Below are 9,709 nucleotides of genomic sequence, written 5' to 3'. Positions count from 1 at the left end.
TTTGTTTTTGAAATTTACTTTTTTATCCTTACTTTTCTGCTGTCTCCATCCACAAGCACCAGTCTTCGCATAGACATTTGAGAAACCACTGGTTTGGTTTACTGTTTCTACCAGTAGTTCTTGGAGATGGTGTCGGGCTCTGCTTAGTTACTTCTAGTGGCTGGAGTGCTCATTACTTCCCTTTTTGATAATTGAACCTGTTTCTTCTTTTTCCTCTCCCCTCTCTTGCCTGCCCTTCTTCAGGTTGGTTATTGTCTCTCTTATATTCTCCCTTATCTCTCCTGCAGTTACCACTTTTGCAGCATTTATCCTACACTATTGTACTCCCTGGGTGATACATTCATGGACAACTAGACCGTTGGTTTCTTGGGGGCAGGGTGTACATCAGTTTGCTATTGGATCCTCTGGCTCATCACTGGTAGAAGCTCATTACTAATTGTTGACTGAAGAAATGAACTTCTACCTACCAGACTAATGATATCATGAAATAATTGTAATAATAATCATGAAAATAACACATTAGTTGGGACTTCCCTGATGGTCCAGGGGTTAAGACCTGATCCTCCCAATGCAGGGGGGCCAGTTCGATCCCTGGTCAAGGAACTAGATCCCACATGCCACAACTAAGAGTTTGCATGATGCAACTAAAGACCCAGTGCAGCCAAGTAAATAAATGGTGGGTATGTGTTTGCATGCTCATCTGTGTCTGATTCTGTGACCACATGGATTGTAGCCCGCCAGGCTCCTCTGTCCATTGAATTTTCCAGGCAAGAACACTGGAGTGGGTTGCCATTTCCTATTCCAGGAAATAAATATTTTAAATAAATATTTTTTAAAAGTGTACTATAGCCTAAGCACTTTGTGTAATTTACATCAGGGTCAGCCTTTTATCTTAGGGTATTTGGAATAAGATGAAAGTGATAATCTATGCAGCATGGTGCTTTAAAAGGAACAGTTTCTCTGGGAATTTATCCTACAGAATTCCTCTAAAAGGAATCCAAGATGTATGTGCAGAAATGTCCATTCCAGTACTGCTTGTGTTAGCAAAAAAATGGAAACAATCCAAGTATCTATCATTAAGGAACCTGTTAAATTATAGTTTAGCCATACTACATAGGCAGCCTTTAAAAGAATAATGTAGATCTAAATGCAACTGACATGGGAAAGTGTCCAAGGCATATTGCTAAGAGAAACAATCCCATTTCTATTAAACATGCACACATGTGCATGCATATAGGAATACATCAAAAATTATGAATGTACAGAGAAAGATAGGGAAGAACAATATAATACAAACTGGTAATGGTTTTCTTTCTTTAGGTATGATTACAGGGGACTTTTACTTTATTAAGCATTCATCTCTATAATTAAAAATTTTTTTATAAGAAGCATATATTATTTTTTAACAGCCTTATTATTATTATTGACCATACCACTAAGCTTTTAGGATCTTAGTTCCCTGATCAGAGATTGAACCCGGGCCCTGGCCATGAATGCACTGCCTCCTAACCACTGGACTGCCAGGCAATTCCCTTAGCAGCCTTAAAGTAGAATTTACATATTATAAAAGGTGCATATAATTTTTAAGGCTGGGGCTGGGAGTTAGAACAAAGCTAGAAAGGAAAGGCTTCTGACACTGAGGCTAATCTAATCTTCAGTTCTTTTGTTTGTCCTGTTCCCTTCCCCACAGTGGGTCTTCCCACCTTCCTCAGGCCCTCTGGTGGCTCAGTGGTAAAGAATCTGCCTACAATGCAGGAGACTTGGGTTCAGTCCCAATCCCTGGGTCGGGAAGATTCCCTGGCAACCCACTCCAGTATTCTTACCTGGGAAATTTCATGGATAGAGGAGCCCAATGGGCTCCAGACCATGGGGTAACAAAGAGTCTGAAACGACCTACCGACTAAACAACAACCCTCCTCAGGCCCTCAATATCTTTAAATGGCCTGGGAAACTCGTTTTCTTTATCTGGGCCTATGAGAGGCTACACTAGATGACTTCTGAAGTTCTTTCCAACATTAACTCTGGTAAGTTTGTAGTCCTTCTGCTCTTTCTCTCTCCTACCAAAATTGATTTTTAGGGAGGGGCTGATAATCCCAGTCTCATTATTTAATACATGCAAATGGCTGGTAAGACCCAGTTTTCCCCTCTTGTGATATTTGCATTGTAATACAAGATAAGCTATAGTTTTGGCTTTCAGCCAAGAAGAAACCTTCAATTGTGTAGTTTATATGTACGCAAGTTGAGGACACAGTAGGTGATATGTTGATGGAAGCAGGGCAGAAAGCCACTGTGAGGGCAAAAAGTCAAGATTCTGGCCATGGCACCTGACGGAACCAAGACCTGCACCATCGAGGAAGGAGTCCTCTGTTTCACAAAATTGGGGGCTGTGGTGGTTTAGTCACTAAGTCGTGTCCCACTGTTGCAACCCCATGAACTGTAGCTAGCCAGGCTCCTCTGCCCATGGGATTCCCCAGGCAAGAATACTGGAGTGGGTTGCCATTTCCTTCTCCATATGTGACCTTGATTGCCCCATTTAACCTGGTACTTTGAAGTCTTAGTGTGTCAGAGACTTAATATATGGTCAGAGAGCATATATTAAACATTTATACACAGGCTTCCCTGATAGCTCAGTTGATAAAGAATACAGCTGCAGTGCAGGAGACCCCGGTTCAATTCCTCGATTGGGAAGATTCCCTGGAGAAAGGATAGGCTACCCACTTCAGTATTCTTGGGCTTCCCTTGTGGCTCAGCTGGTAAAGAATCCGCCTGCAATGTGGGAGACCCGGATTCAATCCCTGGGTTGGAAAGATCTCCTGGAGAAGGGAAAGGCTACCCACTCCAGTATTCTGGCCTGGAGAATTCCATGGACTGTATAGTCCATGGGGTCACAAAGAGTAGGACACGACTGAGCGACTTTCACTTTCACAGACAATCTAAGTCACTCTGAAAGAAGTTGCCATAAGAAAAGAGTTTACACCGTTAAACCAACATCCCTCATGGAGGTAGATCATAACCACATTTGATATCATTTGAGAAGCAGATGGTGCAGAGGTGTAGATGGTATTGAGGGTATGGGGCTCAGGACAGATACTCTTCGGTTCAAATCCCTCTGGGTGTGACTTTGGTCAAGTGGCCTCTCTGTTATTCACCTTGGATAACAATTTCCACCTTCTAGTACTGTTGTGAAATTGAACTCCTAATACCTATAAGCCTTCCCCGGTGGCTCAGTGGTAAAGAATCCGCCTGCCAATGCAGATGCCGCAGGAGACCCCGGTTGGATCCCTGAGTGGGGAAGATCCCCTAGAGTAGGCAAACCCACTCCAGTATTCTTGCCTGAGAAATCCCATGGAGGTGCCTGGTGGGCTCGCAAAGAGTCGGACACGACTTAGCGATTGAGGACGCAATACCTATAAAGTGATGTCACTCAGTTGTGTCCGACTCTGTGCAACCCCATGGACTGTAGTCTACCAGGCTCCTCCGTCCATAGGATTTTCCAGGTAAGAGTACTGGAGTGGGTTGCCATTTCCTTCTCCAGAGGATCTTCCAGACCCAGGGATCTAACCCGGGTCTTCCGTGGTGCAGGCAGACGCTTTACCCTCTGAGCCACCAGGGAAGCCCATAAGAGCTTACTACAATGGTGCCCCGCACAGAGTAAGTCTCAGTAAGTGTTAGCTGTGAGCATCATTACTTCCCAATCACTGCGTTCGCTGTGTAGGGAAATTTGCTACACTACTTCCAACAGCACTTTTTCACTTCTTAATAAATTCTTTGGTATTTTCCAACTGCCCAACAGGGAAACTCAAGGTTATCAGGGAACGCTGTGAACTGAATCGAGCAGTCAGGGCAGCGCCAAACTTAAAGTGCTGGCTCGGAGTCCTCCCCTGACTCTCAGCACCACTTTCCCGGGGCCTCAGTTGCCCCATCTATACTAAGATAAAATAAGGAGGTTGAGCCATGTTTCTAAACTTTCCCCTCTTCCTCGCTGCCAGTTCCTGAAGTCCTTTTCTTTCTGGATTTCTGACTGAAATCCAGTAACACCTGACGGCGGTTGAGAGGGGGATCCTGACAGCTGATGGGCCGGATCCAGAAGGAGGCTGGGCCCTTGCAGAGCACCCAGGCCCAGCCTTGATTCAGCGGCAGCTTTCCCGCTCCTACCTGCACCGGGGGAGGGAATTTCTGACCCGCGAACCCATCCCGGGAGCCAGCCTGGACGTCTCCCGGAATTCACAGCTTCTCTCCCTCCACACCCGGCTCCCCCTAGCAGCACGCGCCGAGGCTCTTCGGTTAGGAGCGCCCGAAGGCCGACTGCAGTCCGAGGGCGGACCGCCAGGGTCTGCACTACTCGCCGAGGCTTCCCGCAGAAGCTGATTGACAAGGGCAGGGGCGGGGGAGTAGGTGCCCGCAGCCCGCAGTAACCCGGGCCCTGCCCCCTGGGCCTCCGCCCCTGTAAAGAGGGCTGTAAAATTCCGGAAGAGAGATTAGAGGCAGGGGATGGGTGGGGCGGTGAATCAGTACATTCTTTCCTCCTCCTGCCTCCCCCTCCCCCGTTATCACTTTGGAGAGGGTTGAGTCCTCTCTTGGCCTTCTCCTGACCGGTCCACTGGCAGGGTCCAGACGCGCTAAGCAGTGCTGGGCAGGGACCTCCCAAGCTCAGCTGAATTTTCTGGAGCCCGGACCGCTCATTTTGCAGCTCGTGACCCCGTTTGGTTTCGGGTTGGGGAATTGGTCGTTGCTTCCCATTGGGTCCTTTCCATAGAGAAGTCCACCGGCCTGTCTGTGCATTTGTCAGTAGCTCGCATGTATTATTAGGCAAGCCCCGGCTCTGTCTTTTCTCCCTAAAACTTAGCAGTGTAGGCATACTTCATCTCCTGATAGCTAGGCAGAGAGGTTAGGTAACCTGCCCAAAGTCACACAGTGGCAGAGTCAAGAATAATCCCAGCTCCGTTGATTCCCTAGATTTCCTACCAAACCCTGCAGCTTTCTTAACTTGAAGATTTTGAAAGGCAGCATCCATTAGGGGATAGGGAAGAAACATGTATGGACTACCTCCTACCATGCTGGGTACTTTAAATATGTCTTTAAAGACTGAAAGCCATACAGTCCATGGAATTCTCCAGGCCAGAATACTGGAGTGGGTAGCTATTCCTTCTCCAGGGGATCTTCCCAACTCAGGGATCAAACCCAGGTCTCCCACATTGGAAGCAGATTCTTTACCAGCTGAACTATCAGGGAAGCCTTTAAGGATTTATTTTCACAGCAACCCCCTGAGATAGATATGATCATCAATGCCCTATTACACAACAGGCAACTTTAAGTTTTGTGGTTTTTTGTTTTTTTTTGATATGGATCACTTTAAAAGTCTTTATTGAATTTGTTACAATACTGATTCTGTTTTATGTTTTGGGGTTTTGTCCAGGAGGCATGTGAGATCTTAGCACCTGCACCCCCTGCATTGGAAGGTGGGGTCTTAACCACTGGACCACCAGGGAAGCAACTTTAGAAGTTGGGAATTTGTGGGGCTGAGCTGGGATTCCTGTAGAGTAATAGTATAAAACTACAGTTAATGTCTCTGTAGTGCTTGGCAGTTTACAGAGCACTTTCAAGATCGTCATTTCAGAGCTATCCCATTTCACAGATGAGGACAGAGGTTCATTCCTGAAGTTAAGTCATCTGTCCAAGATCACAAAACTGCAGAGCCTGCAGTTTTGAAATAAACTCTATAGAGTCAGTAGTAGCAAAGTTCATGCCCTTTACTCATCCCACAGTTCCATGTACCACTCTAACGATTGTAATAATATCTAACGTTTATTGAACACTTACTATGTGTCCAGTATGGTGTTACCTGAATTATATACACTAGTCCTGTAAAGCTCAAAACTATGTCATGAGGTAAGTACTGTTTCCTTTTCCATTTTACAGATGGAGAAATTGAGACTAGGTGAAGTAACTTCCCAAAGTTACAAAGCAATAAAATGGCAATGCAAGGATGCCTGATGAAACAGTCTAGGGTCTCACAGTGGGAACCAAGCACCTGCGTTGTGCACCCACTTCTATGTAAAACCACTTCCCTAAGGGTCTTGGTTTCTTCGCCACACTACCGTTATTTCTTTCTCTAACTCCCGTGTGTGGCAGGCCCACACAGCTCCTGCTCTCAAGGAGCTAATGCTTCATAAAATCATTTGAGAAGACCGCCAAATTTGCCTCACAGGGGCGCTGGAAGGATTAATAAGCTAATGGCACTTGGAATGCTTGAGCAGAGGTGCTGGATGAACTCAGAGCACTTATTATGTGTAAAACTCACTGCCAAGGGTGGTTCACACCGTAATAAGGGGCCTGCAGCCCAGTTCGTGATCTGTTTGACGTGTGCAACTTTCCTTGGGAAACCGTTTGCATAAGGTCATTCATGCATAAGGACAGCATTTCCCTGCTGTCCTGGGAGTGTGGGGAGTTGGTGGTGCCCTGGTCTCAGGCCTTTTGCTCCCAGAGGAGGGTGTCGCCAACATCTTAGAAGGGATTCCGGCTTAATTTGACACACATATTATTGACTGGAGTCGGAGGCTAACCTCATGCTTGTGTAGGCTTCAGAAGCAGACACGGGCTGAATCCTGCTTCTGTCACTTTGTCTCTCTGAGCCTCCAGTCTCTTTTTATTATTTGGCTGTGCCACGTACCTTGCAGGACCTTTGTTCAATCTGACCGGGGATTGAAGCCCTTGGTAGTGAAAGCGTGGAGTCCTAACCACTGTACTGCCAGGGAATTCAGTCCAATTCCTTTGAAAATGAGGAATTTCTTTCCACTTCCTCACAGGGTTATTTTGAAGAGTAAACTTGATAATATATTTTAAAACACCTTGTGCAGGTTCAGAATAGAGTAGATGCTTAATAAATAGTACCTGTTATGATGGCTATTAATATCTTTATGTTGTTATTACATTATTAACTGACATTTTAGGGCTGGACTGAGAGCTGGACAGGGGGAAGAGTCATTCGTTTACTCAACAGTCTGCTACACTGCCTCAAGTAACACAGTCTAAATATGGGAGAACATGAAACTAGGCATTTATAATACACGTGATACAGGCTATGATAAGGGATTGCATAAGGTGTTTTGGGACTTCAGCAGAAGAATCAATAACCAGGAGACTCAACAAAAGTTTTGCAGAGCAGGTAGTTCTCTGTTTCAAACCTGTGCTTTGAGGAAGTAGAAAATGCTGTCTGCTGGAGCCAAGTAGAATGTGAGAGCTGAGCCTGTGTTCTTCACCCAAAGGGCCTGGATTCTGATCTGCAGCCCCTCTTGCTTCAAGGCCTCTCAACTCCCACACAGCCCACCAGCCGGCTTTGCCCTGGAATACCTATCTCCTCCTTCCCTGGTCGCTCAGACTAAAACCCAGGAGACCTGGGTTTGATACCTGGGTCGGGAAGATCCCCTGGAGAAGGAAATGGCAACCCACTCCAGTATTTTTGCCTGGAAAATCCTATGGATGGAGGAGGCTGGTAGGCTACAGTCCAGTGAGGTCAGGTCGCAAAGAGTCAGACACGACTGAGTGACTTCAGTTTCACTTTTCCTGGGCTACCTACTGGTGGTGAACATCCTGGGATCTGTGCTGTGGTGAGGTGGCTGAGTCATAAAACCTTTCCTCTTACTGCTAAACTGTAATGAATGCCTTCTTGTCAAGAGCAAAGCCCCAGGTTGACCTTGTGGGGAAGGTGTACTGACCATTGCTTCTCCCCACAGGGCCAAGTGAATATGTGTGTTGGGGTGAGGAGGTTGGGGAGAGGCAGCCCAAGGGGCAGGAGTACCTTCTAGATAGGTGTCTGACTGACTCACAAGCTGGAATCAAGATTTCCAGGAGAAATATGGGCTTCCCTGGTTGCTCAGTGGTAAAGAGTCTGCCTGCAATGTGGGAGACACAGGTTCAATCCCTGGGTTGGGAAGTTCCCCTGGAGAAGGAAATAGCAACCCACTCCAGTATTCTTGCCTGGGAAATCCTATGGACAGAGGAGCCTGGTGGGCTACAGACCATGGGGTCACAAAGAGCTGGACATGACTGAGTGACTAACACTTGCTTATTATGGGAGAAATATCAACAACCTCAGATATGCAGATGATACCACTCTAATGGCAGAAAGCAAAGAGGAACTAAAGAGCCTCTTGATGAGGGTGAAAGAGGACAGTGAAAAAGCTGGCTTAAAACTCAACATTCCAAAAACTAAGATCATGGCATCCAGTCCCATCACTTCATGGCAAATAGATGGGGAAAAAAGTGAAAAACAGTGACATTTTCTTGGTCTCCAAAATCACTGAGGACAGTGACTGTAGCCACAAAATTAAAAGATGCTTGCTCTTTAGAAGAAAAGCTATGACAAAACGGCACAGCATTTTAAAAAGCAGAGACATCACTTTGCCAACAAAGGTCCATATAGTCAATGGTATTGTTTTTCCAGTACAGATGTGAGAATTGGACCATAAAGAAGGCTGAGCACCAAAGAATGCTTTCAAATTACGGTGCTGGAGAAGAGTCTTGAGAGTCCCTTTGACTGCAAGGTGATCAAACCAGCCAATCCTAAAGGAAATCAACCCTGAATATTCATTGGAAGGACAGGTGGTGAAGCTGAAGCTCCAATACTTTGGCCACCTGATGTGAAGAGGGGACTCATTGTAAAAGACCCTGATGCTAGGAAAGACTGAAGACAAAAAGAGAAGGGGACCACAGAGGATGAGATAATTGGAGGGCATCACTGACTCAATGGACATGAGTTTGAGCAGACTCAGGGAGATGGTGAAGGACGGGGAAGCCTGGCATATTGCAGTTCATGGGGTTGCAAAGAGTAGGCCACTACTTAGCATCTGAATGACAATTCTGAGAAGATGAGGCGTCCCAGGGTGAAGGAGGAAGACAGAGCCCCTTGCCCCTTTCCCCCAGCTCTCAAGGGTAAGCCTCCAGTGCTGCTTTCCTGCTGCCATCTGGCAATGGCCCAGACCAATCTCCCAAGTCACTGGTGACCACATCTTCCAAACCAAAACTCCTAATTCATGGTCCGACAAAGAATTTCTGCCCCACTTCTAAATGCAAGAGAGAATACTGAGAGCTCTAGAATAATCCGTGTCTTTAAATTCAGGGTCTTCTCTTTATCACGCATTTTTCATACGTAATGAAAAGAGCCCCACGAGGTAGCTGATAATCATTTTTATTTAATAGTTGAAAATACGAAGATAGGAAGTAACTTGCCCAAGATGCTATCTCCCGGAAGTTTGAATTTTGATCTCCTCGGATTCCTAGGTTTGCGCGCGCGCGTGTATGTGTCGCGGGCGGGGAGCGAGGGTAGGGGCACGCAAAAATATCCTGAGCAATTGCAGACGCACACGCCATTTATTTGGGGCCTCGAGAAAGGGCAGCCAAGAACTGAGCTGCCCCGGTTCTCACTTCTGGGTTGGAAATCCCCGAGCAAAGGGCTCGGTCTCCGCCTCGTCCCATCAGGGTCTGGCCTCAGGCCTCAGGGCCCTGTCGCGGGAAAACACCCTTCGACCTTGAGGGTCACCCTGCGGCCTCCGGCCCTTGCTCAGCCCAGGTGCGGATGGGCGGGCCACGGCGTGGGCTAATGACTCCCCCGGTCAGGTTCTGCACCCCCCCGCCTTCCCTGTCACATGGACGCGCCTTCCACAGCCAGAAGTGCTGATCGGAACGAACCACGAGGAGGAGCGGGGGAGGC

The 9,709-nt window shown here is 46.9% G+C and overlaps 1 protein-coding gene across 1 annotated transcript in view; it reads left to right on the top strand.

Annotated features, from left to right (window-relative positions):
- The first annotated feature begins 9,274 nt into the window (after positions 1–9,274).
- PTP4A2 (protein tyrosine phosphatase type IVA, member 2) overlaps positions 9,275–9,709 on the top strand; it is a 28,801-nt gene continuing 28,366 nt past the window's right edge. The window contains exon 1 of the mRNA XM_010836895.1: positions 9,275–9,568. The gene's annotated coding sequence lies outside the window, so the exon portion shown is untranslated. The remainder of the gene's footprint in view (positions 9,569–9,709) is intronic.

The sequence above is a fragment of the Bison bison genome, unplaced genomic scaffold (genome assembly GCF_000754665.1).
Source record: "Bison bison bison isolate TAMUID 2011002044 unplaced genomic scaffold, Bison_UMD1.0 scf7180017864068, whole genome shotgun sequence".
In the NCBI taxonomy this organism is placed as follows: Eukaryota; Metazoa; Chordata; class Mammalia; order Artiodactyla; family Bovidae; genus Bison; species Bison bison.
The sequence above is the reverse complement of the archived record's forward strand: the minus strand, read 5'-3'. Positions and strand labels throughout refer to the sequence as shown.